Genomic DNA, 23947 nt, shown 5'->3' on the forward strand with positions numbered 1-23947 from the left:
TTGTTGTTCAATTATGTTACTATTCAATTATAACTGCAATTGTTGTTGCTTCAATAACTGCGATTAATGTTCATGTTGCTGGGTTAAGATTGCTGATTCAATTACATCTGTAGTTGCTGCGTATTTTTATTTCATTAGCTTTGCTGTTCAGTTTTCCAATAGATTTAGTTATTGTTCCTTTTCCGCAAGGATTTGTTTTTCCTTTTAAATGTTATTACAACAAGTGTGTTTATTCCATTTCTGTTAGCAGCGTTATTGATTTATCATTTTCAATTTATTACTTTAGTATGGTGTGAGAGATCAACAACTGTAAAGGACATTGGCTATCACTGCCTAAGTTCTCAAATTTTGGATCTTATTTATTCTTGATTTAATTTATATCAGTTAAACAAGGATAGAGTTTTGTTGTTCAATCCTATTTATAAAAGTAGACGATGTTCCATTTCTTGTTATTCGCATTATCTTTGCTTTGGTGTGCAGAAGGTCTGAGACTGTAGTGAACATTGACATATGTTGTCTAGTTCACAGTTTGATGATCTTTCTTTTCAGTGCCTTTTCAATTGCATCAATCTCTAGAGGAATGAGTTATTGCTATTGTATCCTCAATTGATGTTTGTTGAGTGAATAGTTGGATTTCAAAGCATTTGAGTTTATGTTATTATTACATTTCTTTTTCAAGCTTTCATTTACTTTTGGATTTTAAGCACTATACTGAAAAACATTACACTTGAGTAAATAGCGGCCTCAGACTGAGTACACTCTTGAAATAAAAAGTCGTCCCTGGGTTGACAATTAATGTGAAGGTAATTAGGAGTTAAAAAGACACCTTTTTATCGCTTCACAACAGGGGCTCCCCAAGATGAGACACTTGGGCGTATATACATTTTATCAAGTAGTTCATGTAGCTGCATTTTTAATTCAGTCAGTTCTGGCATGCTCATACGATAAGGGACTCAGGATACTGGAGCAGCTCCAGGGATCAGTTCAATTGTAAAATCCATATTTCTCTTTGGAGGTAGCCTCAGAATCTCCTCGGGAAATACATCTGGAAATTTTTTACTATAGGTATATTTTCTAAACTTCCATAATTTTTACTTGATTTGACATACCCCACCTGTATGGCATAAATCTGACACCCTTTTCGAATACATTTAGCTAATTGGGAAGTTGTTGCAGGTCTTAACTTTAGGGGTCTTCGTATTCCCTGAATTTCTTGTTTCAGACCCTCTTCATCCATGTATTAATGGTTTTGTCCTTACAATTAATAAGAGACCAACATTTTTCTAACCACTCCATACCTATTAGGACATCGTATGAACCTAATGGTAAGACATTTAGATCTGTCGTGATAGGTTGATCTGCTAGCTTCAGAGGGAAATTACTGACTTTAGCTAGCACCCTTCATTTTGCCCCTGTGGCAAGTTGCACTAGCCAAGGGTTTTTAAATTTAGTAGTTTGCAAATGGAATTACTCAACCATTTTCAAGCTTATGTAACTCAAAGTAGCTCCTAGATCAATAAAAATAGATTTAGTTTGGTCGAAGATCTTACCTTTGAACTCCACCATTGTTGGCTGGTATTTCAGTGATGATCTTCAAGAGCTGCATTGATCTTAGGAATACTCCTTGATACTTCCCCTACAGTTGAGGCTTCCTGAAGTTGTGCCACTTGATCTATTCCCTTGTGGTATGGACAGTTTTTACATAATGTGGCCTTCCACATCCCCAACACTAGCTACCATTTCTACTTTTGTTCTCCCAGATTGCTCATTTGTCTTGGACTCACCTATGACTCTAAATTTGGGCTGATTTCTATTCACAATTTTGTTTGGCTGACCTTTATGGGCTCCTTTGTTGACAACAATCTTATTTCCCTTGCTGCCCGGGATGAACCTTGTTCCCTTTTTATCAAACCACCTCTTTCCTCCATCACCTTTTGGTTGTTTTTCTGATAGCATATACAAGCCTTCCATATAACCTCATCCATGGTCTTTGGGTTGTCAAATTCGAGTTGCTCCTTCATGAATAATAAAAAAATACTGATAAACCTTTGCACCTTTGCTTTTTGTTTCTGTATGTAGGGAACATATCACAACAAAGATGTGAATTTTGTTATAAATTCATCTATGGACAACTACCCCAAATGAAGGTCATGGAACTCTTTTTCCTTCTCATCATAAGATCTTTCAGTTAAGTATTTTTCTTTCAAGTACCTTTGGAATTTTTCCCAAGTCACGTTCTGCTCACTAACCCCATGTACCATCTTCACCTACTCCCACCACAAAGTGGCATTTCACTGCAACTGATAAATGGCCAAGCGGGCCTTCAGATTATGGTCATATTCATATAACTGGAAGTACTTATTCATGTTGATGAGCCAAGCTTCAATAGCTTCTTCCTGTTCACCATCAAAGAGGGGAGGTTTGATATTTCGAAACTCACCTTGCAACTCAATTTCATGTCATTTTTGCTTTCTGTGATCTGATACATTATAAGACCCCTCCTCTCAATTTTCTTCACCTTCCTCTGTTTCTGAGTTTTCATTTTTGAATTACTGTTCTCTGGTCATGTTTCCATGTTCAGGACTCGGAATCGTTTGCTATTGATTTTGTCTATCAGACATAATATTCATAATCTTCTCTTGTTCTTGCATTAGTCTTTCATTATCTTCACACATCCTAGCCATTTCGTCCTTTAGTTCTTGTAATGTTTCAAAAATAGTAGCATTGGTACTATGTGGTTGTTCTCCTAGTTGTACCCGTGGCTCTTTTCCTAGTTGTACCCATACCTCAGGATTGGCTTCTTGAAGAGATGTTGGTCCTATTCTAGTAATGGGTCTATGTGGAGTAAATCCAGTTCGCCTCATGCTGGTTGTCTTTGACTTATTTCTCTTTTTGCACATCACAACATTGTTAATTATTTGTTCCATAGGTCTTAGTTTTGCAACCTGAGGCTCTGATACCACTTGTCATGTCTCCATAAATTCATAAAAAAAAATTGTTAGTTATTAAAATCCATATATATAAACTATAATGTAAATGAAATTATTGAAACAATCAACCATTGGATTCCTTACCATGGTGATTACGCGAATCTCAACGATATATACATTAAACAATAAAATTCATTGTGTTGTACAAATGATTTGAATTATGATTTAATTACATATGGAAAGGGATTTAACGCTAATGCATTTCATCTGTCCTCTCGAGAGATGGTGGTAGTAGGTCTCGGGAGACTTCCATCTACTCTCCAGCTGTCTTTCCCTCTTCGGAAACTCCTCTCCATTGACGGTCCTTCATGCCTTGAGTTCATCCAAAGGCAGTGTGTAAACCCTTATTGCTTCTGTCGATTCATTTGTGAGGTATCATAGTATTATGTTTTAGTTTTACACCTTCCTATGGTCTGCCTACTCCATGGAAATGTTACAGTTCTTTTTCTGCTACAATATTGCTCTTGTGGCGTGATTGGTTGGTCCTTCTAGCATTCTTTTTCCATGACAAAATGTTCCAAATTCATGGCCCTAGAAGGTACAGGAAATTCTCCTGAGGACTTTTACTTGTATACTATTAATTTGTTTCTTAAATCTCAACGGGACATATGTAACATTTTTCCTTGTTTTTGTTTAACAAGTTTCTCTGGAGGCACCTTATCGTCCAAGAAGGTTATACAAGGAGCTCCTCCCGGAGCTCTATCACAGTTTTCCATCTTGCCCATTGGTTTTTTCTGGGTATGTGAAAGATCTTTCTTCTAAAAATGCTACAGGAAACAGCTCTTGAAAGCCTAGGGTATGAATCGACTGGTTTTGTCGCTCCTGCTTACTTGATTTACCTATCGTAGGGTGTGTACCTACATTCTTTAAGATGTAACGTCTGAGTTCAATTCTTGGAGTTGTTTCCTTCTTAACTAGCCTTCTGGGTATGCAACTAGGTTTTCCCCTCTGTGGGAAGCATCTCTTGATGTATATATGTTACAATTTTTAGCAAAAGTTTTAATATTGAAGGTTCCCTTTTAGAGGGTTTTCCAGATTTTACTGTGTAACTTTGTTTGGATATAAAGTTGCTTGAATTGTATCGAAGAGGGTCCTAAAAGCCTGGATTGAACTCATTTCTCCTTCAATTACAAGTTATCCATAGTTTGGTTTTATCTTTCACTGTTTTCATAAATTGTATGTATCAGATAGCATTTTTCTTTAAAAATATTTTTGATAACTTGGTGATTTTGTCTCGTATTATTGAGTTTAATATTATGGGGTTTGAACCGTGTTTTATCTCTACTATGCAATACATTTTGTGTTTACTATAAGAAGTTTTGGCCCACATTCTATGTTTCATGTTATATTATTTGAGTTGGCTATAGGCAGTCATGGCTCTTATCCTCTGGAGCTATAGTTCATTTTGAGGTTTGTCTTTTATTTAGATTCCTCTCCTCCAACGAACCGCCATAAGTCTATTTAAAAATAGTTAATGTAAATATTTTTGTTTAGGTTAAATGTTCTCAACAATTATTCGGTTTGGGTAGAAATGTTTTGGCCAAAGGTTCGATTCCTTGTTCTTTACAACATTACTCTAGATTGGAGCAAATTTACTAGAAATAACCAGTCCCTTTTAAGCTTCTCTTACGAACACCGTGATACCACTGTTTAACATGTTTAAGGTTTATCTGGAAATTTTCCACTCTTTATTTCCTACCTTTTCGCTTAAAGAGTTTTCATGGTAATCACTTTAAGTTTCATGCTTCTAGGCATTTAGAATTCTTACTACAGTTTCAAAGAGTTTTCTTTTGCTTAATTGCAATATAAACACAGTTTACATCTTGCGGCTATAGGCCAACATACTTATCTAACTCAAGCAATAACATTCTTCAACTTTATTTGCAACCTTAATATCACATCAAAATAAATACAGAAGTTTTAATACTTATCTGGATTCTAGTTTTTTGACCATTGTCGACTATTTGAAGTCACAACAATAATCTACCAGATTTTCCTCCCAACCTTGAGACTTGCCTTTAGGTCCAAGCCTCCCCCTGTGTAAGGCTCCATCCTAGGGTCCTCTAACAGAACTAAATTCTCTAATTTCAAATACAATAAAACGGGAAATAATTTATTTCTAACTAAACATTTAATCGATGATAATTTACCATTAAAATTTGTTTCCTACAATTAAATAGTGAGCATTTCATTTCAATCACTTACATGAGTAATCTATAAATAGAGGAATACATATTTCGATAGCCTGGTTGAGATTCCCCTAAGCTCCTGATCCTGCTGGGATGCTCCCCTTGACTACCGACTGGATTTACCTCCCAGCCAACTAGGAAGTATTTCCTAGCCTAGGAAACCTCCACAAGTTCCCTAGCCCTCTGAGTCCAAGTCCAACCAAATGTAGTGTGTCCAAGATAAACAATACTCTCATTCTCTCCCTTCTCTCTTCCCCACCTTACTCTCAAAACAAATCCTCCAAAACCACAACCAAACCAAAACCAAAAGCAAGACCAAGGATCCCCTCTCCTCCCGTCATCCTTCCCCTTTTATGCCCCTTTCTCTTCTCCACCTCAACCACCTCTCATTAATGTCATAACTACCCCCTCATCCTTAAATTTGACTTATCTTCTACCAAGTAAATTTGAGAGGACATTTTGGAGATGAGATATGAATATATAATTTGGTAATTAATTGGAGAGGACCATGTCTTCTCCCAAGTAAATTTAAGAGGACATTTTGGGGATGAGATATGAATATATAATTTGGTAATTAAATGGAGAGGACCATGTATTCTCCCAAGTAAATTTGAGAAGACATTTTGGGGATGAGATATGAATATATGATTTGGTAATTAATTGGAGACGACCATGTCTTCTCCCAAGTAAATTTGAGAGGACATTTTGGGGATGAGATATGAACATATAATTTGGTAATTAATTGGAGAGGACCATGTCTTCTCCCAAATAAATTTGAGAGGAAATTTTGGGGATGAGATATGAATATTTAAATTGGAATAAATGGAAGGAGACAATGTCCTATGAAAATTTAAATTTGAGAAGGTAAGTTGGGAATTGAATAATAACAAAATTTATATCAGTAATAAATTTATAGTTTCACCAATGCAGGTATGTACCAATATTTCTTGATAATTATAAGTCAGTATTATAAAGTAATTTAAACACTAATAAAATTTTCATGATAAGATTAAGTAGGGCATTACATACACTCCTCCTTCAGAAAAATTCATCCCAAAGTTATAGTGTAAAAGATACAAGGAGTTCGAAGCAGTTTGGAAATAAGGCATAACAAGATAGAGAGAGAGTTATAGTAGTAAAATTTGATAAGTCTGACAATGACATCGCATTACATCAAGAGTCTCCAACTGATCTATATACTCATATCCTTCCTGACCTACTTCTGTTTTGACCGTATCCATCCTCTGCTTCTATATACGGTGGCATCGGCTATACCAATATAACCACTGATAAAACCAATATGGAGAAAGCATTGACTATATCGACCTAACTTCCCCAGTAGGAAACTGGGAATTGTCATCAAACATCTAGCGGAGCGTGTCCACCACTTCCCTCCCCCGATTCTAGGTTTGGAGGTTACATGGTTGGAAATACCTCCACCCCTCCTCACAACTAGGCTCAACACCCTAATATGGACCACACTACAACACGAGTTGGATACTTGTCATCAAATAATCCAGTCAAGTAGTCTTGTCACCTGTCATTTACATTTCACCCATGTCATAAGAATTCATATCCAGTAGATACAAAATGCAATAGAACAATGTACATTATACCTTTCCCCATGAGATATCTCGACCTTCCCCCAATGGAAGAGTAGATCTTGGCTATCATATAGTTCTTCCAATCTATGGGTTAGCTCTCATTCATGCATTTATATAACAAAAAGAAATATATAGATAAGTGATCTTATACATCATGTTATTAAGTTTAGTATCTACGTGTCAATCTTGCAATTCATACTGGAAATAAATCATAATTTTACTAAGTCATTCATTGAACATGACTTAGTGAAATTATGAAATTATGACAGAGGTTGGTTCGAAACGTCGATTCCAACAAACATGAATGCGATGAATCCGGAAGATAACATTACACAGAACATAGATCGCAGAAGCCTCAAATCATTAAATCATATCCACTTGAGCCATACATGAAACAAAAATAATTCTGATAAGTCACACACTAGATAATTCATCACCAAGTGAGTCATACATTAGGCCATACATCACACATTTCCATCATCAATACCAAATCCATCAAATGATTTATATAAGTAGTTTCACGTGTCCAACTAAATACATCAATATTACATAACATTCATAATAAATAACATGGAACTGCAAAATAGAACCTTAGCATAAGTAGCTGTTGAAGTAAAAAATAGGCATCACAGATGCTCAAAAAGTGAGGGGTAGTCATGAAGTATAGTCTCTGCATCCTCCCAAGTAGTAGATCCTGGGCTATACTTGTCCCACCGGACCTTAACTTGGTCCACCATGCGACATCTGAGTTTTCGAACCCTACGGTCCAATATGCGTAATGGTTCGACCATTATGGTTCCCATGTCTGAGACCTACAATTCCCTCCAATCCAGTTTGTGAGATTCATCAGAAACATAATGTCATAAAATAGATACATGAAAGACATCGTGAGTTATATGTAAATGGGGTGGTAGTACAAGACGATAAGCAATTGTTCCAATCTTCCCCTTGATCCTAAAAGGTCCTACGAACCGAGGTGACAACTTTGTCCCTTTCCCAAACCAAATGGTGCTTTTGTTGGGTCAGATATGAATAAAACCTTGGTCCCCTACTTCATAACTACGATCAATCCTATGTGAATAAGCATAACTATTTTGTCTATCTTGTGCTTCCTTTAACCTTTGTCCAATCTTCTTTACCCATTCCTCCATTTCTTGAACTAATTATGGCCCAACTATTACTCGGTCCTCCAACTTTTCCCAACTCAACGATGTCCTACATGGCCTTCCATATAGATCTTGATAAGGAGGCATCCCGATTGAATTGTGGTAACTGTTATTATAGGAAAAATCTACCAATGGTAAGTACCTTTCCCACTAAGTCTGATTATCCATGACGTACATCCTAAGCATGTCTTCCATAACCTGATTTACTCTTTTAGTCTGCCAATCTATTTCTGGATGATATGTAGTGCTCAGGTTCAACTGAGTCCCTAGTGCTGACTGCAAACTTGTCCAAAACCTAGATGTAAATCCAGAGTCTCTATCAGAAATGATCTTTCTTAGTAACCCATGTAGTCGAATAACTTCACTTATAAACACTTGTTCCACATCAGTAACATCGTAAGTGTCTCTTACTAGAATGAAATGGGCACTTTTGGTCAATTTATCAACTGTAACCAATATAACATTGTGCCTCTGTGAAGTGAGTGGCAAACCTACAACAAAATCCATGGAAATTACCTCCCATTTAGACATAGGGATGTCATGTGGTTGTAGGAGTCCTGTTGGATGGCGATGATTAGCCTTCACTCATTGACATTCAAAACATTTGGCAACAAACTAGGCTATATCGTGCTTCATGCCTCCCCAAAAGAAGATTTTCTTCGTGTCCACGTACATCTTCTTTACTCCAGGATGTGCACAATAGAGTGCTCTTTGTGACTCTTCGAGGATGGTCCTTCTTATACCCTCTTCCTTAGGTATGTACATTCTCCCTTGAAATCTCAATAGTCCATCTGGTTCAAGGACATATCCCTCAAACTTTGGTTCTATCTACTTCCCACTCTGGAGTGTTGAGATGACCTTTAGATACCAACTATCTTCAAAGAGTTTCTCCAACACACATTCCCTCAAATTTACCTTTAAGGCTACTAGGGAGAAGGTTCGTGGTCTCCTGCGTAGTGCATTAGCCACCACATTCTCCTTTCCCTTGATGTATGAGATCTCAAAATCATAATCACTCATGAATTTGGTCCACCGCCTTTGTCTAGCATTCAAATCCCTTTGAGTGAAGAGATGCTTCAAGCTTTGATGATTTTTTCTTAACTCAAATCTTCTCCCAACGAGGTAGTGTCTTCACAGTGTCAAAGCTAACATCACTACTGCTAATTCTAAGTCATGGGTAGCATACAACTCTTTGTGTTTCTTCAATTTTCTAGATGAGTAAGCTATTACTCCGCCTTCTTGCATCAATACTGCACCCAATCCTTGCTTCGAAGCATCGGTGCAGAAAATGAAGTCTTTTTCCATGTCCAATACTCGAAGGATCAGTGCACAGTTAGTAACCTCTTTAGTTCTGTGAATGCAATGTCCCATTCATATGCCCATTCGTACTCGACCCTCTTTTGTTGTAATGTGGTGATGGGTTTTGCAATCCTCGAAACCCTTCCAAAAACCTGCGATAATACTCTGCTAGCGCCATAAAACTACGTAACTCATGAGCATTTTTTAGTACTGGCCAATCCATTATGGCCTTCACCTTTTCTGGGTCAATTGAAATCCCTTCTCCTGAAATGATGTGCCCAAGGTAATGAACTTTCTTCTGAAAGAAGGAACATTTTGACAATTTTCCATACAATTGATTTTCCCTTAAGCAAGTCAATACAACCCTTAGGTGCTTTTCATGCTCCTTTTCATTCTTGGAATACACAAGAATGTCGTCGAGAAAGACTTGCACAAATTGGTCCAAATACTTGCTGAACACACCATTCATGAGGCTCATGAATACTGTTGGTGAATTAGTCAAACCAAATGGAATAACTACGAACTCATAGTGCCCAAACCGAGTTCGAAATGCAACTTTTGAGATGCCCTCTTCCTTCATCCTCAATTGGTGGTATCCAAATCATAGATCGATCTTTGAGAAAACCATTGCTCTCTTCATTTGATCAAATAGGTCATTTATTTGAGGTATCGGGTACCTATTCTTTATTGTCGCTCTATTCAAGTCCCTATAATCTATGCATAGCCGTAAGGAAACATCCTTCTTCTTGACAAAAATCACTAGTGCAACCCAAGGTGAAATAATAGGTCTGATAAATCCCAAGTCTAAGAGATCTTTTAACTGCATCTGCAACTCACAAGGTTCTGGAGTTGTCATATTATAGGGTGTCTTAGATGTTGGTTCTGCACCAGGTTTTAGATCGATTGTGAAATCAATCTCCCTTACAGAAGGTAATCCAAGCAATTCGTTAGGAAAAAATCCTTGAATTTTGACAAAATTGGGTGTTGATCTAGGGAGGGTCCTTTCTGGTCACTTACAACCTCGACCACATATAGCTTGCAACCTTGTCGGAGACAACATTTAACCTTCATCATGGATATGAATTGTAGCGACACTCCTCTTTTGATTCCAAAAACCTCAATTGGCCTACCTTCATCATCTAAACAAATAACCTTCTTCTTGAAACAATCTACCAAAGCTTGATGAGCTTCTATCTAATCCATTCCAATAAATACATCATACATCCCCAATGTTGTGATGTATGCCTTCAACTTAGTCATACACACCCTGAGGTTTACCTAACATTTGTTAACACTAGGTCCTACTGCTTATTTTATCCCAGAAGCCATCTCAACTTGCTTAAGGTCATCGTGCTCATAGGTTGCCAACCCACATTTTTCTAATGCAATTAGTGAAATGAAACTATCTGAAGCACCATAATCAAACAAAATTTTAACTTTTACTTTGTCTATCATACTTGAGGTTTCTACCACGGCAGACTAGTGTTCAACTTGTTGGTTATCAATTGTTGCATAGATTTGATGGTAGCTACTATCCCCCCCCCCTCCATTGTTGCTTTCCCTTCTCTATGTCTTTTACCAGCATGTAACTCAAGGCAGTCACGTTGGTAATGAGGTCCCCTGCATCCCCAACAAGTGATGCACGATAGACCTTGAACCGAATGTCGTGGAGTTCTTTGGAAAGAGTTCCTTCCCTTCGGACCCCTGCCCGTACTTGTTGCTCCTCACGTATGACCTTGATTTGCATGCACCCTTGAAGCTACGGGTGAAGCTGCACTAGTAACCATTGAAATCCCCATTGTTGGTACTCTGGGTACAACCCTGTTTCCATATGGTGGTGGCCTCAAACTTACTCCCCTGGGGAAGGTACGAGGGGCCTTCCCCATAAACCTTGGTTGGCGTGGAAAAATGGTTTTGTTTCCACCTTTTAAGTCTAAGTGTTCTTCGACATAACAAGCCTTTTCCACAGCTTCTACAACTGAGGATGGTTTCCACATTCACACTATTGCCCTAATCTTAAGGTTCAATCCATAAATAAAATGATCTGCTTGGCGCTGGTCAATATCCATGTAGGAGACATACTTGACCAATTCCATGAATCTAATTTCATATTCTTCTATTGTACAATTTCCCTGTACCAGGGCATGGAAGGCTCCTACCTATTGTTCTTCATAATATGCTGGTAGGTACTTTTTCCTGAATCTCTCCTCAAATAACTCCCAAGTAACTGTGTCCGGAGTGAGGTGTAGTTGACACTCTAAGTTACCCCACCAATTCAGAGCACTATCTCTAAGTTGGAATATTTCTATTTTATCTTTTGAATTGGAATTATAATCCCTTAGTGCGAAGCAACTTCTCATTCCTTCTAACTAGGCTTTTGCATGTTCGCTGGCATGACCTCCTGCAAACTCTGGGACCTTAATCTTTTCGAGCTCCCTAGTAGTGTCCTCAATTGGAGGTCCTATATCAGATTCTCTTGTCCCCTTGATATTTAATAACCCTAATGGAGGGTGCTCCACTTCCACTTCATTTGTTTGGCGCCCTTTTAAGGTCTCATTAATTGCTTCTAGGGAACGCAAGATGAGAGTCAACTCTGGTGAAGGTAATGGGTTATTTGTAGGAGGTCCTTGTGATGACTCTCCCTGACCTTGATTTCTTTGCGTCCTCACCATTTTGAGTTGTCCAAATATTTGTTCCGAGGGGAAAAGGAATAAATGATGGGTGTGATCAACTTAAATCTTGAAAATCGAAATTATATTTCTATCTTGATTAGTGTAAAGGAGAAGATAAATATTGCTAAAATAAGAATAAATTCTCATGAGATTTCTAGTGAAGTTAGGTGTTGGTCAATTCCCAAAACAACATGGGATGATAAAATATTTGCAACAGTCATACATGGCTAAAAATTAAAAATACTTTGTCTTTGATTGTTCAACTAATACTCACACTAAATTTGAAGTTCAAGATTTTGTCACACTACGAACCTTCTTCACCTTTTATGTCAACAAAATTATGTTATTCATAGAATGATTATCTTAATATTTTAAATTATATTGTTCATAGAATAATTATCTCAATATTTTTTTGAGTATAGAAATAAAATACTAATAAATTCAAAATAATATCTTATCATCTTATGAACCATTTCACTTTAGTTGATCATCATTATAAAAAAAATATTATGATTTATTCTCTTATTGATATCTTAATGTAAATTGTTTATATCTATATAATTAATTACTTAAAATTTTGTAACTCATCAAATTTTTATTTTTTTTAAACAAATTCCTAAACTAAGAGGATAATATACCTTTTTTAAACAAAATCTTAAACTAAGAGGATAATATACGTTTTTGAAGCAAACTTTAATGTATTTATATACAATATTATATTATCAGGTAGATTAATCAATGTAATGTTGGTTTGTGGAAAGTGTTATTTATGTTCACTTTCTATAAAAGTCAACCTGGTTGCTTAACAAAAATTACCCACAGCTCAGTTGAACCCTATTAAATGTATTATAAAATTAACAAAACCTTTGGGAAAATCGGACCAAATTTGAATAAATAATTAAAAAACCCTTTCCGTTATTCGAAGTGACAATTCTATTGGAAAGGACAACACTGCTCATGAACTTTGAATACCTTGGACAAAGGATTCCCGCTAAACTCGACTTTTTAAATATATAATACAAATTCACAAAAGCTCCTAAAGTTTCAACACTAGTTGAAGCCTTGCAGGATTTTCTTACCTAAACTGAACCTAGTTAAAGTATATTTTAAGAGTCAACATGGTTCTTCCTGAAAGTATTCCAGGTTTATAGGAAATGGAAGGTGTATTCCCAGATTTGAGGCAGTGGAAGATTCTAGCACAACTTTCGTTAATTATAAACACCAATTTTAAGCAACGAATAGCCAACAAAGAGATATGTAATCCTTCATAATAAGGATTTTCTGATACAAATTGGATATTCCACAATGAAGCTTACAATGAATTTCTCTTTCTCAATAGCATTTATTGTGATAATCTACTTGCATTCATGGAGGCACAGTTATGCATCGGCAGTTTGTCACAGTGCTATTTACAGTTTTGGCAATTCTTTGGCGGACAAGGGGAACTGATTTAGGCAGATCTTTATCAGGCTTGTCTATCCTAGTTGGTTTGTCTCAAGGCACATCAAGGAGAGGGATATTTGTTGTCAACTATGGGTTTGTCAAGAAGCAATGGTTTCTCTACTTTTGCTGAAAAGATTGCTCACGAAAGTTTGGTTTCATCCATGCAACCTGGTCTTGCACGTGCAGGTGGAGATAACATGGTCTTCACTTCAGCACAAAATCCCCCCTCAAATTTGTGCTTCTCCTAAGGTAAATGCTGCAACCCAAAATCGGGAGGAATTTTCCCTGAAGCAGTCAAGGCAGCTATTCCCATTGACACGTACTTTACCAAAGAACATGACTGCTTTCCAATCTGAAAATTCGAGGTCAAAATTACTTAAACACGCCCAGTTTGAAACCGTCTCATCTAGTGGTAAATTTCAACAGCCTCTAGGACCTTTTGATCAGAATCCTTCTATTCGTTCACCTCAAAAAATGAAATTTAAGAAGCCAACTCAAGGAGAGAATCCTTTGCAGGGAGGAAATTTTGGCATCAAATCTTTCGATGCCTCAAATGCGAGGGGATAGCAAAGTAAGGTCAACAATGTCAATTGTAGATTCGACAGGATTGGAAGCACAATCAAAACACAGGAGCTTAGCACTTGATGATAAGAAATCGGTGTTGCAAAACCGAAATGAATTTTTCAATGTTCTCAGGAAGAAAGCCTCTGGGAGTCTACTAATGACCAGAGAGGCACAAGATAAGTCCACTTTATCAACTGGGCAGAAAATGGATGAATTGAGTGGGAAGAGCCTTGTTGGGAATAAGTCTTTAAATGATGTAAAAATAAATGGCTCTCCTGATGAAAGTCTTGATAAATATAAGAAAGATATTACAGTAGTAGATGAAGTTCACAAGAAAAATAATACTGTGAATTGTTCCATTTTTGGAAATAGCAGTACTTGTCCTAAGGATATGGATAAATTGGGTTGCCCAACACCCATGAATGACATGTATTTCATTAGATGGTCAGAAGAGGAAGAAATTGCTTTTATGAGGTCTCTTGGGTGGGACAAAAATGCAGAAGAGGAACCTCTCACAATAGAGGAAATTAATGAATTCTACAAGAAGCATAAGACATCTCTTAATGCTTTGCTCAAAGATAATCATTGGCAAGGGGATTAGAGGCTTCACCTTGAAAATATGATAAGAAATTCCAGTTGTAATAAGAATATTTAGTTTAAATTCTTTTGGGTCAGGTATACTAATCTAAGTTAACCAGTGTACTAATTAACGAGATGACACCGTGAATGTAATCTCGAGAAAAATAATAAGAACAACCACATGATTTGATATTGATTGTGAATCTAGTTATAAATCGGATTCTATGATAGTTATATGTAATTCCTTTTGATATATTGACAACATTATTTAGGTCGGATACTCAAATTTTGTTTTGATAAAAATGTCTTGAAAGTGAAGGACTGACTAGGGCAGCCAAAGAACATGCTTCAGTCTTTTCAAAGTTGTTTCCTGAGATTTGTGTCTAGTGGGTCTTGGGTCCAGATTTTGAACCTGCTGTGATACCATGTGTAAGGCTCCATCCTAGGGTCCTCTAACAGAACTAAATTCTCTAATTTCAAATACAATAAAATAGGAAATAGCATATTTCTAACTAAACATTTAATCGATGATAATTTACCATTAAAATTTATTTCCTACAATTAAATAGTGAGCATTTCATTTCAATCACTTACATGAGTAATCTATAAATAGAGGAATACCTATTCCGATAGCCTGGTTGAGATGCCACTGAGCTCCTGATCCTGCTGGGATGCTCCTCTTGACTACCGACTGGATTTACCTCGTAGCCAACTAGGAAGTATTTATGAGCCCAAGAATCCTCTATCGGTTCCCTAGCCCTCCAAGCTCAAGTCCAACCAAATATAGTGTGTCCAATATAAATAATACTCTCCTTTTCTCCCTTCTCTCTTCCCCACCTTACTCTCAAAACAAATCCTCCAAAACTACAACCAAACCAAAACCAAAAGCAAGACCAAGGATCCCCTCTCCTCCCCTCATCCTTCCCCTTTTATGCCCCCTTCTCTTCTCCACCTCAACCACCTCTCATTAATGTCATAACTATCCCCTCATCCTTACATTTGACTTATCTTCTCCCAAGTAAATTTGAGAGGACATTTTGGGGATGAGATATGAATATATAATTTGGTAATTAATTGGAGAGGACCATGTCTTCTCCCAAGTAAATTTGAGAGGACATTTTGGGGATGAGATATGAATATATAATTTGGCAATTAATTGGAGAGGACCATGTCTTCTCCCAAATAAATTTGAGAGGACATTTTAGGGATGAGATATGAATATATAATTTTGGAATTAATTGGACATGCCCATGTCTTCTCCCAAGTAAATTTGAGAGGACATTTTGGGGATGAGATATGAATATTTAAATTGGAATAAATGGAAGGAGACCATATCCTATCAAAATTAAAATTTGAGGAGGTAAGTTGGGAATTGAATAATAACAAAATTTACAGTTTCACCAATGTAGGTATGTATCAATATTTCTTGATAATTATAAGTCAATATTCTAAGGTAATTTAAACAATAGTAAAATTTGCATGATAAGATTAAGTAGGGAGTTAAACCCCGAGTTGCTACTCATATGCAGGATATTCCATGCAAGACCATTAGTCTTACTGGTCACAACTATCTGGTCTTAACTAAAGTTAGCCTCCTTGGAATCTCCGTGATTCATCAACACAAAAATCTCCCTTCTCCTTTTCCTCTTTTCATCTCAAGTACCAATACCCTCTTGATTTCTTTCCTTGAGAATAAATCCTCATGGAAGTATTTAGGGATAGGTAACTGCCTACCCTAACCACCTGACATATGATTGTCATTATCAAAACATTTACCTCATGTAAATATTTTAATCAAAGTAATAAATTTATAAACTTAAAATAGTAATGTTCAGTTTGTTTACTATAGTAATAAAATATTTATAATTATTGGGGACATCACACTCTACCACCATACAAGAAAAATGTGAAATCAAATAAAATAGTGACTAGAGACAATGGTAGTGGAAATAATGTTAGAACAACATGGTTGAGCTATGTAAATAAACAAATATCTTGGACAGCATTAGGGATGGGAGTGTGGATTGGATTTTTCGGAGTTGTTTCTATGCTCATTTTTTGGGATATGGCAAGGTATTGGGTAATGTGGTTGTCTCGCAAAAAAACACAAAGACCATTTTAAGGATTGTATTGATTCCCTAAATAGATCAATGACAATTCTCTATATAAATTAATGCCGTAGTGTATATAATATTGTTTTTTCGTATAATATTTGAATGTCCCTTGTTTTGAGGCCCTAAATGACATTTTTTTGGAAACAAGAAAATCAATAACATTTGGGAAGTGTTTGGAATCGAAATTTTTAGAACTCGGATATATCTTTCTAACGATGTATCATATGCATCAAACAGATATCGAATTCCAATGTTATGACCCCAGGAAGTGGATTTACTAATTTACCCCAACGGGGCCCACTCACTTTTGGCACTTCATCTCCTAGGGTTATGTTTTTAGATTTTTAAGGTTTTCCATTGTTTTTCAATAATAAATAGGTGTTCGAGCCTCATTGTAACAAAGTTCAGAAGGCATGTAGATGCCACATCTCTTCTCAGAGATAAGCTACCATCGCATGAGCTAGTTTATTTATGTTCTGCATATAAACAATTTCCAATACTTTGTTATTAATGAATTGAAGTTATGTTTTTCACTGTATCTTTATGTTTCTTTTTATATGTGTATTTCAATTCATTCCTTCATAAAATCTAGATCACCTAAATATTTTTCAAAAACGAACCCATCTTCCATCCATATCTCACCTTCATATTTATGCCGCATGAAACTCAAGGGATTGGAAAATGTATTTACCATCTCCATTGTCCTTTTCTTTGTTAAGATCAACAAAACTTACTTCTTTAGTCTGTTTCATTTTAGCATGGTCATTCATGTTAATAAACGCTTAAACAAGCTCCCATTTCCATATCCCTGCACATTTGTACAATCTTCCCAACATTTCAAGAATATGCTAGAGGCATCAAACCCCTTTCCATACCATCAACAATATTGGCACTCAATACCTCCAAGGTTTAGATTGTTCCCTTGGATCTCTCCACATCTTGTAGGACACTCAGGTTTACACGTCGTAAGCCCCACATTTCCAATTCTCATCTACACCCTTCACATTTGGTAGGATCACTCACTTAGTAGCATAAAGGTTACGTGACTATTCATGGCTGACTCCAACTAGTGTTTTGTTTTGTGTCTCACTCGCTAATAGCTAACTTACAAGCTCACTTCGCACATGAAATTAATTATCCATGTAACAACTACTTTGCTCATCTTGAACCCATTTTTCACAAACTTTATAGCACTACTGCACAATGCTACCTATTTCCCACTACCTCTTAGAGACTCTAGTTTTGTCATCTCCTAATTTGTTGCATTCCAAGGTTCTCATTCTCATGCTTGTAGACACAACCACACCTCCTGATCACATATTTCTAAGGGTTTCATCATGACCACATCCACAACCTCCAAGCCACCATCGGAAGTCTCAATATGTGTTCCTCCATGTGGCCACAATGATGCATGACTTGCATACGTCACAAATCTCTCCTTCAAATCATGAACCTCATCTCCTCCTCTACTCAAGCGTTAACATCGTGTTCCTAGAAATATTTATACCATCTTTGTGTATCTTAGATTTCTTGCCAACATGTGCACTTTTCTTCCTCATGTCTTCTCTGTATTTCTCATAGAACTCTGGTCATTCATAACCATGCTTTGATAAACACACAACAACATTGATCACAATTCTAACACCAATTGTTAAGTTCATGAAATTGAGAAAAGTGGTGGTGTCTAAAAACATTGTTGCTTGTGATCCCAATGGCCACTAGGACAAATTAACATGCATTGTTTCTACCTTTAAATATGTTATGTTCCACATGAATACAATTGTTCAATACCATGGGTTCTCATAAACCTAGAGAATGAAAACCACCAATAACTGGACTGAGTCAATTTTAACTAAACTACCCTAACACAAAGTTAATAAAGTGTTTGAATTGTGAGAGTGCTCAACAAAGGAATATTTAGAGATTATATTGTGTTGGGTTTCAACTATATATTCTTTAAAAATGTCTTCCTAGTTGGCCAATGTAGGTTATTCCACAAGAACTTTGAATTTGATGAATCCCAAGACAGTAATTGGATGAGAGTGATCCTTAACACAAGAATAATTGTTAAAGGGTGGTGTGAGCTATATATATAGTTTTAATTTTCTTTTTTGCAAGGGATTTTGAGATGCGAACAATGATCACTTGGGCATAAGGAAGGGTGACTTTGGCTATGGGGTTGGACAAGGGTTTGAATGTTTTTGGGTTGATAGATGAATGTAAGGCTCTTTTTATTTGAAAGATTTTGTAGCCATTAGATAAGAAGACCTTAGTTAAATGGGATTTTCCTTTTTCAAAAATTTAGGGTGCATAATTTTGAATGGCCCTAGTGACTAAGGTGTTAAGGATGATAAATTCTTATGTTAGGAGCTGGTGAGAGTCACAATAAAGATATATATCTATATGGGTATTTTTTGAAATATCAAATGTTTCACACTTAATCCACATTTTTCTAGAAGTAACAACACATAATATGAATTTGAATTTTGAAAACCTACACTCTCCAATCTTATATTATTAATGTCTAATTTCTTTTTAATTTTGTACATAGAAAAATTAAATATGTATATGATTTTTCCATAATTATATATATGTTTAATTAATATTTAGAATTTTTTTTTTAATTATTACAATATTTTTTCAAAGTTATAAATATTAATACTATACTATAGATTAATTAAGTATATGACGAATAATTTTTTTAATTAATAATTAATTTTTAATTAAAAAAAATATGTAAATGATATTTTTATATTAAATTTTATATTTTATTAATGTTGATAATTTTTTTCTTAGTACTATTTTCAAAATTATAAATGTTAGTATTATATTATAAAAATATAAAAAAGTCATCATATTATTAAAATCCATTATATTTCTTTTTAAAAATTATGAAAAAGAGATTAAAAAGGGGAAAAATGAAAAATAATGATGGAGTTGGAAAAGTTAAGAAAATTACAAAACAAAGAAATTAGATATGTTCATATTCTTTTGTATTGAATTAGATATAAAAAGAAAAAAAGCAATGGAAATTTTCATTAATAAAAAGGAAAATATACAAAAGAAAAACAACAATGGAAATTTTCATTAATAAAAAGCAAAATTATTATACTATATAATAGATAAGGTATTTTAATTGTTTTAAATGGGGTTAAGAAATGGCGAATCTAGTTGATAAAGTGAACATTATTTGAGAACATTATTTTAGGTGAAGATTATATGGGTTATTTATATTGATTTGATTTTAACTGAAGTTAGAAAATGAAAATTTTTGTTATTAAAATAACATCATCATATTATGAAATTTTAATGTGTTTTCTAACATTATGAGTTATTTATATTGATTTGACTTAAATGGGTTAGAAAAGTAGAAATTTTGTTGATAAAATGAACATCATGAAATTTCAATGTATCTTCTAATTTGATGAATTATTTGTATTTACTTGGTTTAACTAGGGCTCAAACATGAGAAATCACAATTTCAATGTGTTTTCTAACTTTAAGGGTTCTCTGTATTGACTTGAGTGGGGTTAGAAAATTAGAAATTTTGTTGATAAAAAGAACATCATCATATTATGAAATTTCAATGTATTTTCTAACTTTATTGGTTATTTGTATGCACTTGATTTAAGTGACTCTAGAAATTGAGAATTTTGGTTGATAAAGAGAAAGTCATCATATCATGGAATTTCAATATATTTTCTAAGTTTATGAGTTGGATTGAGAGAATGAGAGAAGAATAAAGTTGTTGATAAAGATAGAAATTGTTGGACAATCATGATTAAAGAGAAATTTTTAAATTTACTAATAAATTAATCTTAAATATTTTTTTTTATTAACACTTAATTTTTTTAATGAATAAATAAATATGTTAAGAGTTAAAATTATCTATTTTATAAATATTTAAATCAATTTTTTATTTAAATTATTATTTTTTATTTTAACAATCGTTTCAAATATAGGTTATATTGAAATAAGTATAAATATAATTTTTTAATTTTTGGAAAAAATCATATTTTTAAATTAAAAGTATAAAATAATTAATTAATTAATTAATTGTACTAATATATATTAAGCATGGTTTAATTTATAAGTAAAAGATTTTTTTATTATTATTGGAATTTGGTGATACAATTTCAAGCAAGAATGAGACTTTTTATTGTTTAAAATGTATTTTTGAATATATAAATAGATTTAACACTGTGAAAAATCCTAAACCTCTTGAATTATGTTGATTAAATAACTTAATCTCAAATTTTTAAAAATCTCTACTGAATTTATTAAAATTAACTAAGAAAAACATATTAAAAAAAAACATTTATAAATTACACTAAACCATATATATTAATGAACTAAGAAAAACATATTAAAAAAAAAAACATTTATAAATTACACTAAACCATATATATTATAACCTTTTTAGTAATTTTTTTTAATAGATTTAAATTAATTTAAATTAATTAATAAATACCATGAATCCCAATAGTATCATGAAATTAAATTACCTAAGATAACCCATATTTGATATAATTAAAACCCCTCAAAAAGCCCCTAAATCTCGTGTCTCATTTCTCCAATACAATGAGGTGGCGATCAAGTTCTTCTTTAGGTTTTAAGATAGAAAATATTGTAAAAAAAAATTAGTTTTATATTTTATTAAATATTAATAATCTCATACATGTAAATACCTCAATATTAATATTGAGGTATTATATAAATATTATTTTAAATATTTTAATTAAATGGTAAAAGCTATTTTAACTACTGCGAGTTTCGGGTGGTCTTATTTTTACGTGGTTTTCTACGACACGAAAATACAGTGGTCTCTAATACTTCACACAAAATGACAATTTGGTGTCATACTTGTCAATAAAAATTAAATAAAAAAACATATTATTTTTCGCTGTTTTATTATATAAATATTTAAATGACAAATGCGTGTTGTTAACTTTGGTCTTTACCAGCAATAAAAAAGCATTTTTATATTCTGTAATGCTGTCCAAATCATACCTCACCACTAAATTCGTTGGCAATGTACCACACTTTTCTTTATCTCTGTGCCCCCACCGCAGAATTAAGAGCTAACTGAAAAAGCCTATTTAAATGAAATTTCCATAGGCATATATAATAAATGAAATTTCCATAGGCATATATAATTGGACTTATTTAATTTTTTTTATGTGCTTATTCTAACGACTTTTTTGGGACTTTTCCCTCATCATTGGCCAATTGCACAAAACATTTGGTGCACACAATGGGTTTACACCCAAGCTTCCTCCATACATCACAAATTTTGGTGACGTGCAAGTTTTAAATGTTGGTTACAATAACCTTCACGTTAATATTCCTCAGTGGATTGCAAGTATGGGCAAGTTGTTTGTGTTGGATTTATCCAACAATAAATTTAGTGGAGAAATACCATCGGATCTTGATACACTCCAAGGATTTGCAATAAACAAATCTTCACAAGGGATCGTGTATGGATATGAAATGGTAGCAAACATAAAAGGGATTGAATATATTATGCCATATGTGTGGCAAACTGACAGGATATTTGATTTGTCTATGAATAATCTTTTGAGGGCGAGTTCTTTGAACAGACCTGTGGTGTTGTCATGGGCTCACCCCTTTCCCCTGTTGTTGCTAATCTTTTTATGGAAGATTTTGAATCCAAAGCTCTGGCCTCGGCACGTCTCCTACCTAAACTTTGGAAAAGATTTGTAGATGACACTAATGTCATCTGGTCTCATGGCCAAGAGGAGTTAGATCTCTTCTTCAAACATCTCAACAGTCAATCCTCCGCCATTAAGTTCACCATGGAATAGGAAGTTGATGGTTGCCTCCCTTTCCTTGATATTCTTATTTCAAGGAATATTGATGGTTCCCTCTCCCACCAAGTGTTTCAGAATAAAACACATATGGAGCAATATCTTCATGCAAGTTCCTATCATTTCCCGACTCAAAAGTTGGGCGTTCTCAACACCCTTGCTACTCGTGCCCTAAGGATCTCTAATGAAAAGAGCTTTGAGAAAGAGAAATCCCATCTCCTTAATGTCTTTGTTGAGAATGGTTATAGTAGACACCTTGGTCAGAAGGCTTTCCTTAAAGCTTCCAAAAATTTGATAGTTAAAAAAGAACCTAAAGAACGAATTCGAGGGGTCCATCTACCTTTTGTTCAAGGGACCACTGATAAGATTGTTAGGATTCTTAAGAAGCATAATATTCCCTCGAACTTTAGACCCCTTAACACCATTCGTAAATCCCTCCGATCAGTGAAGGATCCTATCAACCCTAAGGACATGAAGGGTGTCTATATTATTCCTTGTTCCTGTGGGACCCCCTATATTGGTGAGACTAGATGCTCTATTAATCAAAGGGTTAATGAGCATGTAGCTGACCGAAAACACAAGAGAACCAAGTCTTCCGCACTAGCAAAGCATGCGGAGAAGACCAAACATCATGTTTGTATTGAGGAGGGCAATGTTATTGCTAAAGTTGCACAATTCCATCACCGAAAATTTAGGGAAGCCATTGAGATTGAAAGAAGGCCAAGAAATCTTAATAGAGATGATGGTTGGAAGATCAGTAGTTGCTGGATACGAGCCGTCTTTTCCTAGTCATTTCTTCCCCTTCCTCCCCTCCCTCTATTAGTAGCTTGTTATCCTTTAACCTGCTTTCTTTAGCAATAATCCTTTGATCCTCTTTAGGAATCTCCCTTGATTTCTTATTTTTAAAAGATAGTCATTTTCCTAACTATATAAATAGATTAAATTATCTAATATTTAAATAGCTAAATTAGACAGCTTTACCAATAAATTTGGTTACCTTTAATAATAATACTATTATTATAACACTATTATATTAATAATAAGATTACAATAAATCCTTACTATTACTAATTTCCCTAAAACTGTTAGTTACCCTAACCATTAATAATTAGAATAATACTACAACAAGAATATAATAATAACTAATATTACTTATAATATATGTTAAATATTAGTATAAATAATATAACAATAGTTAATTATTTTTGTTAATATTAAATACTTACAATTACTAATATCCCTAGATCTATTAATACTTATACCCATAAAATAACCTTACTATTAAATTTATATTAATTAGTTACACATGCCATTAATAATAAATACTATAACATTATTATAATAATAATATAATATGAATTATTATTAGTTTAGTTAATATCAAACCCTTTCGATTACTATCAATTATTTTCCCTAGTTCTATTTTTATATGTTAGCATTTCTATCAATTTTATTATAAATATTCCCTAGTAGTATTGTTAACTTATCTGGGTATTAAA

Source organism: Pinus tabuliformis, chromosome 8, assembly GCF_031772625.1.
Source record: "Pinus tabuliformis cultivar Carrire ecotype Pingquan chromosome 8, CPIR1, whole genome shotgun sequence".
In the NCBI taxonomy this organism is placed as follows: domain Eukaryota; kingdom Viridiplantae; phylum Streptophyta; class Pinopsida; order Pinales; family Pinaceae; genus Pinus; species Pinus tabuliformis.